Consider the following 14,343-nt stretch of genomic DNA (forward strand, 5'->3'; position numbering starts at 1 on the left):
CCCATTCTCTGACACTTTAACCGTTAACCTTGGTTCAAACATTTAACATCACACGCACACGCAGTGTATTTCAGATAATTAATGAATTCAGATGTCACAATGATCGTTTACATGGATAAGGAGTCCTACTGAATCAATTACTGCCGTTTATATCTAACTAATGATTGTTTTTGTAAAAGTGTAACGTCGAGCCTCAGCAGCTTTCTCACTCCTTATGTGCTACTGTATAAAACCTGGTTTTGCGCCTGCACTAATTGCTTACGGCCATACCACCCTGAACACGCCCGATCTCGTCTGATCTCGGAAGCTAAGCAGGGTCGGGCCTGGTTAGTACTTGGATGGGAGACCGCCTGGGAATACCAGGTGCTGTAAGCTTTTTCTTTTTCAACTCGAGCTCATTGACTCCGTGGCCTACCGTGGCGTACCGTGACCTGATGTTTACTGCCAACCGCTTTGGAGGATTTAAGCAACATACAAAAACTGACAACGTCTCTCAAAACTATTTTTGTGAAACATGAGGACAGTATAGTGATACTGCCAGCAGGGAGCACCAGAGAGCTGAACCGACAGTTGTACATTTCTTAAACTTTCACCAACACAAACACACACGCTCACTTCAGATCATGGGAGGACGTCAAAAAATCACCACCCATTCTCTGACACTTTAACCGTTAACCTTGGTTCAAACATTTAACATCACACGCACACGCAGTGTATTTCAGATAATTAATGAATTCAGATGTCACAATGATCGTTTACATGGATAAGGAGTCCTACTGAATCAATTACTGCCGTTTATATCTAACTAATGATTGTTTTTGTAAAAGTGTAACGTCAAGCCTCAGCAGCTTTCTCACTCCTTATGTGCTACTGTATAAAACCTGGTTTTGCGCCTGCACTAATTGCTTACGGCCATACCACCCTGAACACGCCCGATCTCGTCTGATCTCGGAAGCTAAGCAGGGTCGGGCCTGGTTAGTACTTGGATGGGAGACCGCCTGGGAATACCAGGTGCTGTAAGCTTTTTCTTTTTCAACTCGAGCTCATTGACTCCGTGGTGTACCGTGACCTGATGTTTACTGCCAACCGCTTTGGAGGATTTAAGCAACATACAAAAACTGACAACGTCTCTCAAAACTGTTTTTGTGAAACATGAGGACAGTATAGTGATACTGCCAGCAGGGAGCACCAGAGAGCTGAACCGACAGTTGTACATTTCTTAAACTTTCAGCCAACACAAACATGCACGCTCACTTCAGATCATGGGAGGACGTCAAAAAATCACCACCCATTCTCTGACACTTTAACCGTTAACCTTGGTTCAAACATTTAACATCACACGCACACGCAGTGTATTTCAGATAATTAATGAATTCAGATGTCACAATGATCGTTTACATGGATAAGGAGTCCTACTGAATCAATTACTGCCGTTTATATCTAACTAATGATTGTTTTTGTAAAAGTGTAACGTCGAGCCTCAGCCGCTTTCTCACTCCTTATGTGCTACTGTATAAAACCTGGTTTTGCGCCTGAACTAATTGCTTACGGCCATACCACCCTGAACACGCCCGATCTCGTCTGAACTCGGGAGCTAAGCAGGGTCGGGCCTGGTTAGTACTTGGATGGGAGACCGCCTGGGAATACCAGGTGCTGTAAGCTTTTTCTTTTTAAACTCGAGCTCATTGCCTCCGTGGCCTACCGTGGCGTACCGTGACCTGATGTTTACTGCCAACCGCTTTGGAGGATTTAAGCAACATACAAAAACTGACAACGTCTCTCAAAACTATTTTTGTGAAACATGAGGACAGTATAGTGATACTGCCAGCAGGGAGCACCAGAGAGCTGAAACGACAGTTGTACATTTCTTAAACTTTCACCAACACAAACACGCACGCTCACTTCAGGGCCCCGTTTCCCGATAACGATGGATCCACGCTCGTACGATCATTCTCACGATGGATCTTGCGATCCATCGTCAATTTCTTTGGAGCGTTTCCCGAAACTCCTCTTAACGTGAACGCGCATTCGCTGCACTCACGACGTCGTAGGATTGTAACTGTCTACTGACACGGTGCTGAAATGGGCTCCGTAGGAGGGGGAGACGCAGGAATGTCGCAGGAAAATTGTGTTAAAAAGGGTTAAAATAAATCCCCATCAAGGACAACAGCAGAGTAGCCTCCGAAAAAAATAGACTGCAATTAGATGAATGCTATAGCAAGACATTAAAACACAATTGATTAGGCTTAAACCGACATATATCAGTCCTAATCCTGAATGCACTGTGCGTTTCACGGCATTTTCCCCCCTGAAATAATTCCATATGACAAAAAATTAAAAATTGCTTGTGTGACAACTACATTTATCTTAATGGGCTGATTTCTGAAACATGCTTTGCGCAGCAAAGAGAGCCGACTTAATCTGATTCCGCATAAGGGTTTCCTTGATTGATCATTTGATTGGCTATAAAAGCCCCTCCGGAAATAGGGTAAGGTATGTATTGATGAGGAATACAACGAAGCCCACCGTCTGGCCCGGTGCATCGTTGAGCGCACGATCGGGAGGTGGAAGTTGCGCTATATTAGATGCCTTCATCACAAGTCAGGCGGAGGGCTCCAGTTTTCGCCGGCCAAGTCATGCGCCGTGATATGTGTGACGGCTATGTTGCACAACATTGCAGCTAAGGCTGGGGTGGCATTGCTTGAACCGGAGGACGCTGAGGACGATGACGACGAGGAAGATCGGTGTGAGGACGGCCTCCCTCATAACTACGCGGCTGGTTTTCATGCGCGTCGAAGAGTGATTGAGACTTTTTTTTAACCCCCTCCACCCTCCCACATGTCACTAAACATTCCCGTCAACGTGACCAATCCCCACCATATCCCAGCCTTTTGCCTGCTCCTTTGCTTGTTTTTTATAATTTATTTTATTTCTTTATTTTAATTTTTTTTAATTTAATTTAATTCTTTACATTATTTTATGCTACGTTTTATGAGTAGCCTATGTCAGTCTGCACAAATCCCCCCACTTTCTCTCACACATTTTGAGTGCCCTGCCTGCGCAAACATTTTCTGGACTGTCCCGTTTTATTTTGGCCATTTTAACATCTTTATTAATAAATAAATTAATAATCTTTATTAATTACCAAACTAAGAACATAAAGGCGCAATGCGTTTCAATAAAACGCATCCAATAGACGGAATGTCCGATGGTGTCGCCACTGAGGCTATAGCTGACGATGCTCTTAGCGTCCTACGAGCACCCCTGGAGTACTCGTTAGCTACGAGCGTTTTCAAGACGTTCGTTCCCCACGATGCTTTCGGGAAACGCGGTGAAAACTCTACGATGCCCTTACGACGCACTTCACGATCCACTTAGGCTAACGATGCTTTCGGGAAACGGGGCCCAGATCATGGGAGGACGTCAAAAAATCACCACCCATTCTCTGACACTTTAACCGTTAACCTTGGTTCAAACATTTAACATCACACGCACACGCAGTGTATTTCAGATAATTAATGAATTCAGATGTCACAATGATCGTTTACATGGATAAGGAGTCCTACTGAATCAATTACTGCCGTTTATATCTAACTAATGATTGTTTTTGTAAAAGTGTAACGTCGAGCCTCAGCAGCTTTCTCACTCCTTATGTGCTACTGTATAAAACCTGGTTTTGCGCCTGCACTAATTGCTTACGGCCATACCACCCTGAACACGCCCGATCTCGTCTGATCTCGGAAGCTAAGCAGGGTCGGGCCTGGTTAGTACTTGGATGGGAGACCGCCTGGGAATACCAGGTGCTGTAAGCTTTTTCTTTTTCAACTCGAGCTCATTGACTCCGTGGCCTACCGTGGCGTACCGTGACCTGATGTTTACTGCCAACCGCTTTGGAGGATTTAAGCAACATACAAAAACTGACAACGTCTCTCAAAACTATTTTTGTGAAACATGAGGACAGTATAGTGATACTGCCAGCAGGGAGCACCAGAGAGCTGAACCGACAGTTGTACATTTCTTAAACTTTCACCAACACAAACACGCACGCTCACTTCAGATCATGGGAGGACGTCAAAAAATCACCACCCATTCTCTGACACTTTAACCGTTAACCTTGGTTCAAACATTTAACATCACACGCACACGCAGTGTATTTCAGATAATTAATGAATTCAGATGTCACAATGATCGTTTACATGGATAAGGAGTCCTACTGAATCAATTACTGCCGTTTATATCTAACTAATGATTGTTTTTGTAAGAGTGTAACGTCGAGCCTCAGCAGCTTTCTCACTCCTTATGTGCTACTGTATAAAACCTGGTTTTGCGCCTGCACTAATTGCTTACGGCCATACCACCCTGAACACGCCCGATCTCGTCTGATCTCGGAAGCTAAGCAGGGTCGGGCCTGGTTAGTACTTGGATGGGAGACCGCCTGGGAATACCAGGTGCTGTAAGCTTTTTCTTTTTCAACTCGAGCTCATTGACTCCGTGGCCTACCGTGGCGTACCGTGACCTGATGTTTACTGCCAACCGCTTTGGAGGATTTAAGCAACATACAAAAACTGACAACGTCTCTCAAAACTATTTTTGTGAAACATGAGGACAGTATAGTGATACTGCCAGCAGGGAGCACCAGAGAGCTGAACCGACAGTTGTACATTTCTTAAACTTTCACCAACACAAACACGCACGCTCACTTCAGATCATGGGAGGACGTCAAAAAATCACCACCCATTCTCTGACACTTTAACCGTTAACCTTGGTTCAAACATTTAACATCACACGCACACGCAGTGTATTTCAGATAATTAATGAATTCAGATGTCACAATGATCGTTTACATGGATAAGGAGTCCTACTGAATCAATTACTGCCGTTTATATCTAACTAATGATTGTTTTTGTAAGAGTGTAACGTCGAGCCTCAGCAGCTTTCTCACTCCTTATGTGCTACTGTATAAAACCTGGTTTTGCGCCTGCACTAATTGCTTACGGCCATACCACCCTGAACACGCCCGATCTCGTCTGATCTCGGAAGCTAAGCAGGGTCGGGCCTGGTTAGTACTTGGATGGGAGACCGCCTGGGAATACCAGGTGCTGTAAGCTTTTTCTTTTTCAACTCGAGCTCATTGACTCCGTGGCCTACCGTGGCGTACCGTGACCTGATGTTTACTGCCAACCGCTTTGGAGGATTTAAGCAACATACAAAAACTGACAACGTCTCTCAAAACTATTTTTGTGAAACATGAGGACAGTATAGTGATACTGCCAGCAGGGAGCACCAGAGAGCTGAACCGACAGTTGTACATTTCTTAAACTTTCACCAACACAAACACGCACGCTCACTTCAGATCATGGGAGGACGTCAAAAAATCACCACCCATTCTCTGACACTTTAACCGTTAACCTTGGTTCAAACATTTAACATCACACGCACACGCAGTGTATTTCAGATAATTAATGAATTCAGATGTCACAATGATCGTTTACATGGATAAGGAGTCCTACTGAATCAATTACTGCCGTTTATATCTAACTAATGATTGTTTTTGTAAAGTGTAACGTCGAGCCTCAGCAGCTTTCTCACTCCTTATGTGCTACTGTATAAAACCTGGTTTTGCGCCTGCACTAATTGCTTACGGCCATACCACCCTGAACACGCCCGATCTCGTCTGATCTCGGAAGCTAAGCAGGGTCGGGCCTGGTTAGTACTTGGATGGGAGACCGCCTGGGAATACCAGGTGCTGTAAGCTTTTTCTTTTTCAACTCGAGCTCATTGACTCCGTGGCCTACCGTGGCGTACCGTGACCTGATGTTTACTGCCAACCGCTTTGGAGGATTTAAGCAACATACAAAAACTGACAACGTCTCTCAAAACTATTTTTGTGAAACATGAGGACAGTATAGTGATACTGCCAGCAGGGAGCACCAGAGAGCTGAACCGACAGTTGTACATTTCTTAAACTTTCACCAACACAAACACGCACGCTCACTTCAGATCATGGGAGGACGTCAAAAAATCACCACCCATTCTCTGACACTTTAACCGTTAACCTTGGTTCAAACATTTAACATCACACGCACACGCAGTGTATTTCAGATAATTAATGAATTCAGATGTCACAATGATCGTTTACATGGATAAGGAGTCCTACTGAATCAATTACTGCCGTTTATATCTAACTAATGATTGTTTTTGTAAAAGTGTAACGTCGAGCCTCAGCAGCTTTCTCACTCCTTATGTGCTACTGTATAAAACCTGGTTTTGCGCCTGCACTAATTGCTTACGGCCATACCACCCTGAACACGCCCGATCTCGTCTGATCTCGGAAGCTAAGCAGGGTCGGGCCTGGTTAGTACTTGGATGGGAGACCGCCTGGGAATACCAGGTGCTGTAAGCTTTTTCTTTTTCAACTCGAGCTCATTGACTCCGTGGCCTACCGTGGCGTACCGTGACCTGATGTTTACTGCCAACCGCTTTGGAGGATTTAAGCAACATACAAAAACTGACAACGTCTCTCAAAACTATTTTTGTGAAACATGAGGACAGTATAGTGATACTGCCAGCAGGGAGCACCAGAGAGCTGAACCGACAGTTGTACATTTCTTAAACTTTCACCAACACAAACACGCACGCTCACTTCAGATCATGGGAGGACGTCAAAAAATCACCACCCATTCTCTGACACTTTAACCGTTAACCTTGGTTCAAACATTTAACATCACACGCACACGCAGTGTATTTCAGATAATTAATGAATTCAGATGTCACAATGATCGTTTACATGGATAAGGAGTCCTACTGAATCAATTACTGCCGTTTATATCTAACTAATGATTGTTTTTGTAAAAGTGTAACGTCGAGCCTCAGCAGCTTTCTCACTCCTTATGTGCTACTGTATAAAACCTGGTTTTGCGCCTGCACTAATTGCTTACGGCCATACCACCCTGAACACGCCCGATCTCGTCTGATCTCGGAAGCTAAGCAGGGTCGGGCCTGGTTAGTACTTGGATGGGAGACCGCCTGGGAATACCAGGTGCTGTAAGCTTTTTCTTTTTCAACTCGAGCTCATTGACTCCGTGGCCTACCGTGGCGTACCGTGACCTGATGTTTACTGCCAACCGCTTTGGAGGATTTAAGCAACATACAAAAACTGACAACGTCTCTCAAAACTATTTTTGTGAAACATGAGGACAGTATAGTGATACTGCCAGCAGGGAGCACCAGAGAGCTGAACCGACAGTTGTACATTTCTTAAACTTTCACCAACACAAACACGCACGCTCACTTCAGATCATGGGAGGACGTCAAAAAATCACCACCCATTCTCTGACACTTTAACCGTTAACCTTGGTTCAAACATTTAACATCACACGCACACGCAGTGTATTTCAGATAATTAATGAATTCAGATGTCACAATGATCGTTTACATGGATAAGGAGTCCTACTGAATCAATTACTGCCGTTTATATCTAACTAATGATTGTTTTTGTAAAAGTGTAACGTCGAGCCTCAGCAGCTTTCTCACTCCTTATGTGCTACTGTATAAAACCTGGTTTTGCGCCTGCACTAATTGCTTACGGCCATACCACCCTGAACACGCCCGATCTCGTCTGATCTCGGAAGCTAAGCAGGGTCGGGCCTGGTTAGTACTTGGATGGGAGACCGCCTGGGAATACCAGGTGCTGTAAGCTTTTTCTTTTTCAACTCGAGCTCATTGACTCCGTGGCCTACCGTGGCGTACCGTGACCTGATGTTTACTGCCAACCGCTTTGGAGGATTTAAGCAACATACAAAAACTGACAACGTCTCTCAAAACTATTTTTGTGAAACATGAGGACAGTATAGTGATACTGCCAGCAGGGAGCACCAGAGAGCTGAACCGACAGTTGTACATTTCTTAAACTTTCACCAACACAAACACGCACGCTCACTTCAGATCATGGGAGGACGTCAAAAAATCACCACCCATTCTCTGACACTTTAACCGTTAACCTTGGTTCAAACATTTAACATCACACGCACACGCAGTGTATTTCAGATAATTAATGAATTCAGATGTCACAATGATCGTTTACATGGATAAGGAGTCCTACTGAATCAATTACTGCCGTTTATATCTAACTAATGATTGTTTTTGTAAAAGTGTAACGTCGAGCCTCAGCAGCTTTCTCACTCCTTATGTGCTACTGTATAAAACCTGGTTTTGCGCCTGCACTAATTGCTTACGGCCATACCACCCTGAACACGCCCGATCTCGTCTGATCTCGGAAGCTAAGCAGGGTCGGGCCTGGTTAGTACTTGGATGGGAGACCGCCTGGGAATACCAGGTGCTGTAAGCTTTTTCTTTTTCAACTCGAGCTCATTGACTCCGTGGCCTACCGTGGCGTACCGTGACCTGATGTTTACTGCCAACCGCTTTGGAGGATTTAAGCAACATACAAAAACTGACAACGTCTCTCAAAACTATTTTTGTGAAACATGAGGACAGTATAGTGATACTGCCAGCAGGGAGCACCAGAGAGCTGAACCGACAGTTGTACATTTCTTAAACTTTCACCAACACAAACACGCACGCTCACTTCAGATCATGGGAGGACGTCAAAAAATCACCACCCATTCTCTGACACTTTAACCGTTAACCTTGGTTCAAACATTTAACATCACACGCACACGCAGTGTATTTCAGATAATTAATGAATTCAGATGTCACAATGATCGTTTACATGGATAAGGAGTCCTACTGAATCAATTACTGCCGTTTATATCTAACTAATGATTGTTTTTGTAAAAGTGTAACGTCGAGCCTCAGCAGCTTTCTCACTCCTTATGTGCTACTGTATAAAACCTGGTTTTGCGCCTGCACTAATTGCTTACGGCCATACCACCCTGAACACGCCCGATCTCGTCTGATCTCGGAAGCTAAGCAGGGTCGGGCCTGGTTAGTACTTGGATGGGAGACCGCCTGGGAATACCAGGTGCTGTAAGCTTTTTCTTTTTCAACTCGAGCTCATTGACTCCGTGGCCTACCGTGGCGTACCGTGACCTGATGTTTACTGCCAACCGCTTTGGAGGATTTAAGCAACATACAAAAACTGACAACGTCTCTCAAAACTATTTTTGTGAAACATGAGGACAGTATAGTGATACTGCCAGCAGGGAGCACCAGAGAGCTGAACCGACAGTTGTACATTTCTTAAACTTTCACCAACACAAACACGCACGCTCACTTCAGATCATGGGAGGACGTCAAAAAATCACCACCCATTCTCTGACACTTTAACCGTTAACCTTGGTTCAAACATTTAACATCACACGCACACGCAGTGTATTTCAGATAATTAATGAATTCAGATGTCACAATGATCGTTTACATGGATAAGGAGTCCTACTGAATCAATTACTGCCGTTTATATCTAACTAATGATTGTTTTTGTAAAAGTGTAACGTCGAGCCTCAGCAGCTTTCTCACTCCTTATGTGCTACTGTATAAAACCTGGTTTTGCGCCTGCACTAATTGCTTACGGCCATACCACCCTGAACACGCCCGATCTCGTCTGATCTCGGAAGCTAAGCAGGGTCGGGCCTGGTTAGTACTTGGATGGGAGACCGCCTGGGAATACCAGGTGCTGTAAGCTTTTTCTTTTTCAACTCGAGCTCATTGACTCCGTGGCCTACCGTGGCGTACCGTGACCTGATGTTTACTGCCAACCGCTTTGGAGGATTTAAGCAACATACAAAAACTGACAACGTCTCTCAAAACTATTTTTGTGAAACATGAGGACAGTATAGTGATACTGCCAGCAGGGAGCACCAGAGAGCTGAACCGACAGTTGTACATTTCTTAAACTTTCACCAACACAAACACGCACGCTCACTTCAGATCATGGGAGGACGTCAAAAAATCACCACCCATTCTCTGACACTTTAACCGTTAACCTTGGTTCAAACATTTAACATCACACGCACACGCAGTGTATTTCAGATAATTAATGAATTCAGATGTCACAATGATCGTTTACATGGATAAGGAGTCCTACTGAATCAATTACTGCCGTTTATATCTAACTAATGATTGTTTTTGTAAAAGTGTAACGTCGAGCCTCAGCAGCTTTCTCACTCCTTATGTGCTACTGTATAAAACCTGGTTTTGCGCCTGCACTAATTGCTTACGGCCATACCACCCTGAACACGCCCGATCTCGTCTGATCTCGGAAGCTAAGCAGGGTCGGGCCTGGTTAGTACTTGGATGGGAGACCGCCTGGGAATACCAGGTGCTGTAAGCTTTTTCTTTTTCAACTCGAGCTCATTGACTCCGTGGCCTACCGTGGCGTACCGTGACCTGATGTTTACTGCCAACCGCTTTGGAGGATTTAAGCAACATACAAAAACTGACAACGTCTCTCAAAACTATTTTTGTGAAACATGAGGACAGTATAGTGATACTGCCAGCAGGGAGCACCAGAGAGCTGAACCGACAGTTGTACATTTCTTAAACTTTCACCAACACAAACACGCACGCTCACTTCAGATCATGGGAGGACGTCAAAAAATCACCACCCATTCTCTGACACTTTAACCGTTAACCTTGGTTCAAACATTTAACATCACACGCACACGCAGTGTATTTCAGATAATTAATGAATTCAGATGTCACAATGATCGTTTACATGGATAAGGAGTCCTACTGAATCAATTACTGCCGTTTATATCTAACTAATGATTGTTTTTGTAAAAGTGTAACGTCGAGCCTCAGCAGCTTTCTCACTCCTTATGTGCTACTGTATAAAACCTGGTTTTGCGCCTGCACTAATTGCTTACGGCCATACCACCCTGAACACGCCCGATCTCGTCTGATCTCGGAAGCTAAGCAGGGTCGGGCCTGGTTAGTACTTGGATGGGAGACCGCCTGGGAATACCAGGTGCTGTAAGCTTTTTCTTTTTCAACTCGAGCTCATTGACTCCGTGGCCTACCGTGGCGTACCGTGACCTGATGTTTACTGCCAACCGCTTTGGAGGATTTAAGCAACATACAAAAACTGACAACGTCTCTCAAAACTATTTTTGTGAAACATGAGGACAGTATAGTGATACTGCCAGCAGGGAGCACCAGAGAGCTGAACCGACAGTTGTACATTTCTTAAACTTTCACCAACACAAACACGCACGCTCACTTCAGATCATGGGAGGACGTCAAAAAATCACCACCCATTCTCTGACACTTTAACCGTTAACCTTGGTTCAAACATTTAACATCACACGCACACGCAGTGTATTTCAGATAATTAATGAATTCAGATGTCACAATGATCGTTTACATGGATAAGGAGTCCTACTGAATCAATTACTGCCGTTTATATCTAACTAATGATTGTTTTTGTAAAAGTGTAACGTCGAGCCTCAGCAGCTTTCTCACTCCTTATGTGCTACTGTATAAAACCTGGTTTTGCGCCTGCACTAATTGCTTACGGCCATACCACCCTGAACACGCCCGATCTCGTCTGATCTCGGAAGCTAAGCAGGGTCGGGCCTGGTTAGTACTTGGATGGGAGACCGCCTGGGAATACCAGGTGCTGTAAGCTTTTTCTTTTTCAACTCGAGCTCATTGACTCCGTGGCCTACCGTGGCGTACCGTGACCTGATGTTTACTGCCAACCGCTTTGGAGGATTTAAGCAACATACAAAAACTGACAACGTCTCTCAAAACTATTTTTGTGAAACATGAGGACAGTATAGTGATACTGCCAGCAGGGAGCACCAGAGAGCTGAACCGACAGTTGTACATTTCTTAAACTTTCACCAACACAAACACGCACGCTCACTTCAGATCATGGGAGGACGTCAAAAAATCACCACCCATTCTCTGACACTTTAACCGTTAACCTTGGTTCAAACATTTAACATCACACGCACACGCAGTGTATTTCAGATAATTAATGAATTCAGATGTCACAATGATCGTTTACATGGATAAGGAGTCCTACTGAATCAATTACTGCCGTTTATATCTAACTAATGATTGTTTTTGTAAGAGTGTAACGTCGAGCCTCAGCAGCTTTCTCACTCCTTATGTGCTACTGTATAAAACCTGGTTTTGCGCCTGCACTAATTGCTTACGGCCATACCACCCTGAACACGCCCGATCTCGTCTGATCTCGGAAGCTAAGCAGGGTCGGGCCTGGTTAGTACTTGGATGGGAGACCGCCTGGGAATACCAGGTGCTGTAAGCTTTTTCTTTTTCAACTCGAGCTCATTGACTCCGTGGCCTACCGTGGCGTACCGTGACCTGATGTTTACTGCCAACCGCTTTGGAGGATTTAAGCAACATACAAAAACTGACAACGTCTCTCAAAACTATTTTTGTGAAACATGAGGACAGTATAGTGATACTGCCAGCAGGGAGCACCAGAGAGCTGAACCGACAGTTGTACATTTCTTAAACTTTCACCAACACAAACACGCACGCTCACTTCAGATCATGGGAGGACGTCAAAAAATCACCACCCATTCTCTGACACTTTAACCGTTAACCTTGGTTCAAACATTTAACATCACACGCACACGCAGTGTATTTCAGATAATTAATGAATTCAGATGTCACAATGATCGTTTACATGGATAAGGAGTCCTACTGAATCAATTACTGCCGTTTATATCTAACTAATGATTGTTTTTGTAAAAGTGTAACGTCGAGCCTCAGCAGCTTTCTCACTCCTTATGTGCTACTGTATAAAACCTGGTTTTGCGCCTGCACTAATTGCTTACGGCCATACCACCCTGAACACGCCCGATCTCGTCTGATCTCGGAAGCTAAGCAGGGTTCGGGCCTGGTTAATATCTCGGAAGCTAAGCAGGGTCGGGCCTGGTTAGTACTTGGATGGGAGACCGCCTGGGAATACCAGGTGCTGTAAGCTTTTTCTTTTTCAACTCGAGCTCATTGACTCCGTGGCCTACCGTGGCGTACCGTGACCTGATGTTTACTGCCAACCGCTTTGGAGGATTTAAGCAACATACAAAAACTGACAACGTCTCTCAAAACTATTTTTGTGAAACATGAGGACAGTATAGTGATACTGCCAGCAGGGAGCACCAGAGAGCTGAACCGACAGTTGTACATTTCTTAAACTTTCACCAACACAAACACGCACGCTCACTTCAGATCATGGGAGGACGTCAAAAAATCACCACCCATTCTCTGACACTTTAACCGTTAACCTTGGTTCAAACATTTAACATCACACGCACACGCAGTGTATTTCAGATAATTAATGAATTCAGATGTCACAATGATCGTTTACATGGATAAGGAGTCCTACTGAATCAATTACTGCCGTTTATATCTAACTAATGATTGTTTTTGTAAAAGTGTAACGTCGAGCCTCAGCAGCTTTCTCACTCCTTATGTGCTACTGTATAAAACCTGGTTTTGCGCCTGCACTAATTGCTTACGGCCATACCACCCTGAACACGCCCGATCTCGTCTGATCTCGGAAGCTAAGCAGGGTCGGGCCTGGTTAGTACTTGGATGGGAGACCGCCTGGGAATACCAGGTGCTGTAAGCTTTTTCTTTTTCAACTCGAGCTCATTGACTCCGTGGCCTACCGTGGCGTACCGTGACCTGATGTTTACTGCCAACCGCTTTGGAGGATTTAAGCAACATACAAAAACTGACAACGTCTCTCAAAACTATTTTTGTGAAACATGAGGACAGTATAGTGATACTGCCAGCAGGGAGCACCAGAGAGCTGAACCGACAGTTGTACATTTCTTAAACTTTCACCAACACAAACACGCACGCTCACTTCAGATCATGGGAGGACGTCAAAAAATCACCACCCATTCTCTGACACTTTAACCGTTAACCTTGGTTCAAACATTTAACATCACACGCACACGCAGTGTATTTCAGATAATTAATGAATTCAGATGTCACAATGATCGTTTACATGGATAAGGAGTCCTACTGAATCAATTACTGCCGTTTATATCTAACTAATGATTGTTTTTGTAAAAGTGTAACGTCGAGCCTCAGCAGCTTTCTCACTCCTTATGTGCTACTGTATAAAACCTGGTTTTGCGCCTGCACTAATTGCTTACGGCCATACCACCCTGAACACGCCCGATCTCGTCTGATCTCGGAAGCTAAGCAGGGTCGGGCCTGGTTAGTACTTGGATGGGAGACCGCCTGGGAATACCAGGTGCTGTAAGCTTTTTCTTTTTCAACTCGAGCTCATTGCCTCCGTGGCCTACCGTGGCGTACCGTGACCTGATGTTTACTGCCAACCGCTTTGGAGGATTTAAGCAACATACAAAAACTGACAACGTCTCTCAAAACTAT

The 14,343-nt window shown here is 44.5% G+C and overlaps 19 non-coding genes and 1 pseudogene across 19 annotated transcripts; all 20 read left to right on the forward strand.

The window, feature by feature from the left end:
• Positions 1-256: 256 nt before the first annotated feature.
• Positions 257-375, forward strand: LOC130397582 (5S ribosomal RNA). The gene has a single exon (XR_008900167.1). It is a non-coding gene; the product is annotated as a 5S ribosomal RNA (ribosomal RNA).
• A 529-nt stretch (positions 376-904) lies between these two features.
• Positions 905-1,023, forward strand: LOC130397593 (5S ribosomal RNA). Its single transcript, XR_008900178.1, has one exon. It is a non-coding gene; the product is annotated as a 5S ribosomal RNA (ribosomal RNA).
• A 520-nt stretch (positions 1,024-1,543) lies between these two features.
• Positions 1,544-1,662, forward strand: LOC130399759 (5S ribosomal RNA). Its single transcript, XR_008902259.1, has one exon. It is a non-coding gene; the product is annotated as a 5S ribosomal RNA (ribosomal RNA).
• Positions 1,663-3,693: 2,031 nt separating this feature from the next.
• Positions 3,694-3,812, forward strand: LOC130397605 (5S ribosomal RNA). The gene has a single exon (XR_008900189.1). It is a non-coding gene; the product is annotated as a 5S ribosomal RNA (ribosomal RNA).
• Positions 3,813-4,341: 529 nt separating this feature from the next.
• LOC130397617 (5S ribosomal RNA) lies at positions 4,342-4,460 on the forward strand. Its single transcript, XR_008900200.1, has one exon. It is a non-coding gene; the product is annotated as a 5S ribosomal RNA (ribosomal RNA).
• Positions 4,461-4,989: 529 nt separating this feature from the next.
• LOC130397629 (5S ribosomal RNA) lies at positions 4,990-5,108 on the forward strand. Its single transcript, XR_008900211.1, has one exon. It is a non-coding gene; the product is annotated as a 5S ribosomal RNA (ribosomal RNA).
• Positions 5,109-5,636: 528 nt separating this feature from the next.
• On the forward strand, positions 5,637-5,755 carry LOC130397640 (5S ribosomal RNA). The gene has a single exon (XR_008900222.1). It is a non-coding gene; the product is annotated as a 5S ribosomal RNA (ribosomal RNA).
• A 529-nt stretch (positions 5,756-6,284) lies between these two features.
• Positions 6,285-6,403, forward strand: LOC130397652 (5S ribosomal RNA). Its single transcript, XR_008900233.1, has one exon. It is a non-coding gene; the product is annotated as a 5S ribosomal RNA (ribosomal RNA).
• Positions 6,404-6,932: 529 nt separating this feature from the next.
• Positions 6,933-7,051, forward strand: LOC130397664 (5S ribosomal RNA). Its single transcript, XR_008900245.1, has one exon. It is a non-coding gene; the product is annotated as a 5S ribosomal RNA (ribosomal RNA).
• A 529-nt stretch (positions 7,052-7,580) lies between these two features.
• LOC130397676 (5S ribosomal RNA) lies at positions 7,581-7,699 on the forward strand. Its single transcript, XR_008900257.1, has one exon. It is a non-coding gene; the product is annotated as a 5S ribosomal RNA (ribosomal RNA).
• A 529-nt stretch (positions 7,700-8,228) lies between these two features.
• On the forward strand, positions 8,229-8,347 carry LOC130397688 (5S ribosomal RNA). The gene has a single exon (XR_008900270.1). It is a non-coding gene; the product is annotated as a 5S ribosomal RNA (ribosomal RNA).
• Positions 8,348-8,876: 529 nt separating this feature from the next.
• On the forward strand, positions 8,877-8,995 carry LOC130397701 (5S ribosomal RNA). The gene has a single exon (XR_008900284.1). It is a non-coding gene; the product is annotated as a 5S ribosomal RNA (ribosomal RNA).
• A 529-nt stretch (positions 8,996-9,524) lies between these two features.
• On the forward strand, positions 9,525-9,643 carry LOC130397712 (5S ribosomal RNA). Its single transcript, XR_008900297.1, has one exon. It is a non-coding gene; the product is annotated as a 5S ribosomal RNA (ribosomal RNA).
• Positions 9,644-10,172: 529 nt separating this feature from the next.
• On the forward strand, positions 10,173-10,291 carry LOC130397724 (5S ribosomal RNA). Its single transcript, XR_008900309.1, has one exon. It is a non-coding gene; the product is annotated as a 5S ribosomal RNA (ribosomal RNA).
• A 529-nt stretch (positions 10,292-10,820) lies between these two features.
• LOC130397736 (5S ribosomal RNA) lies at positions 10,821-10,939 on the forward strand. The gene has a single exon (XR_008900321.1). It is a non-coding gene; the product is annotated as a 5S ribosomal RNA (ribosomal RNA).
• Positions 10,940-11,468: 529 nt separating this feature from the next.
• On the forward strand, positions 11,469-11,587 carry LOC130397748 (5S ribosomal RNA). Its single transcript, XR_008900333.1, has one exon. It is a non-coding gene; the product is annotated as a 5S ribosomal RNA (ribosomal RNA).
• Positions 11,588-12,116: 529 nt separating this feature from the next.
• Positions 12,117-12,235, forward strand: LOC130397760 (5S ribosomal RNA). Its single transcript, XR_008900344.1, has one exon. It is a non-coding gene; the product is annotated as a 5S ribosomal RNA (ribosomal RNA).
• A 529-nt stretch (positions 12,236-12,764) lies between these two features.
• LOC130395568 (5S ribosomal RNA) lies at positions 12,765-12,919 on the forward strand (annotated as a pseudogene).
• A 529-nt stretch (positions 12,920-13,448) lies between these two features.
• On the forward strand, positions 13,449-13,567 carry LOC130397771 (5S ribosomal RNA). Its single transcript, XR_008900355.1, has one exon. It is a non-coding gene; the product is annotated as a 5S ribosomal RNA (ribosomal RNA).
• Positions 13,568-14,096: 529 nt separating this feature from the next.
• LOC130397782 (5S ribosomal RNA) lies at positions 14,097-14,215 on the forward strand. Its single transcript, XR_008900366.1, has one exon. It is a non-coding gene; the product is annotated as a 5S ribosomal RNA (ribosomal RNA).
• Positions 14,216-14,343: the final 128 nt, after the last annotated feature.

This window comes from Gadus chalcogrammus, chromosome 12, assembly GCF_026213295.1.
Source record: "Gadus chalcogrammus isolate NIFS_2021 chromosome 12, NIFS_Gcha_1.0, whole genome shotgun sequence".
Lineage (NCBI taxonomy): Eukaryota > Metazoa > Chordata > Actinopteri > Gadiformes > Gadidae > Gadus > Gadus chalcogrammus.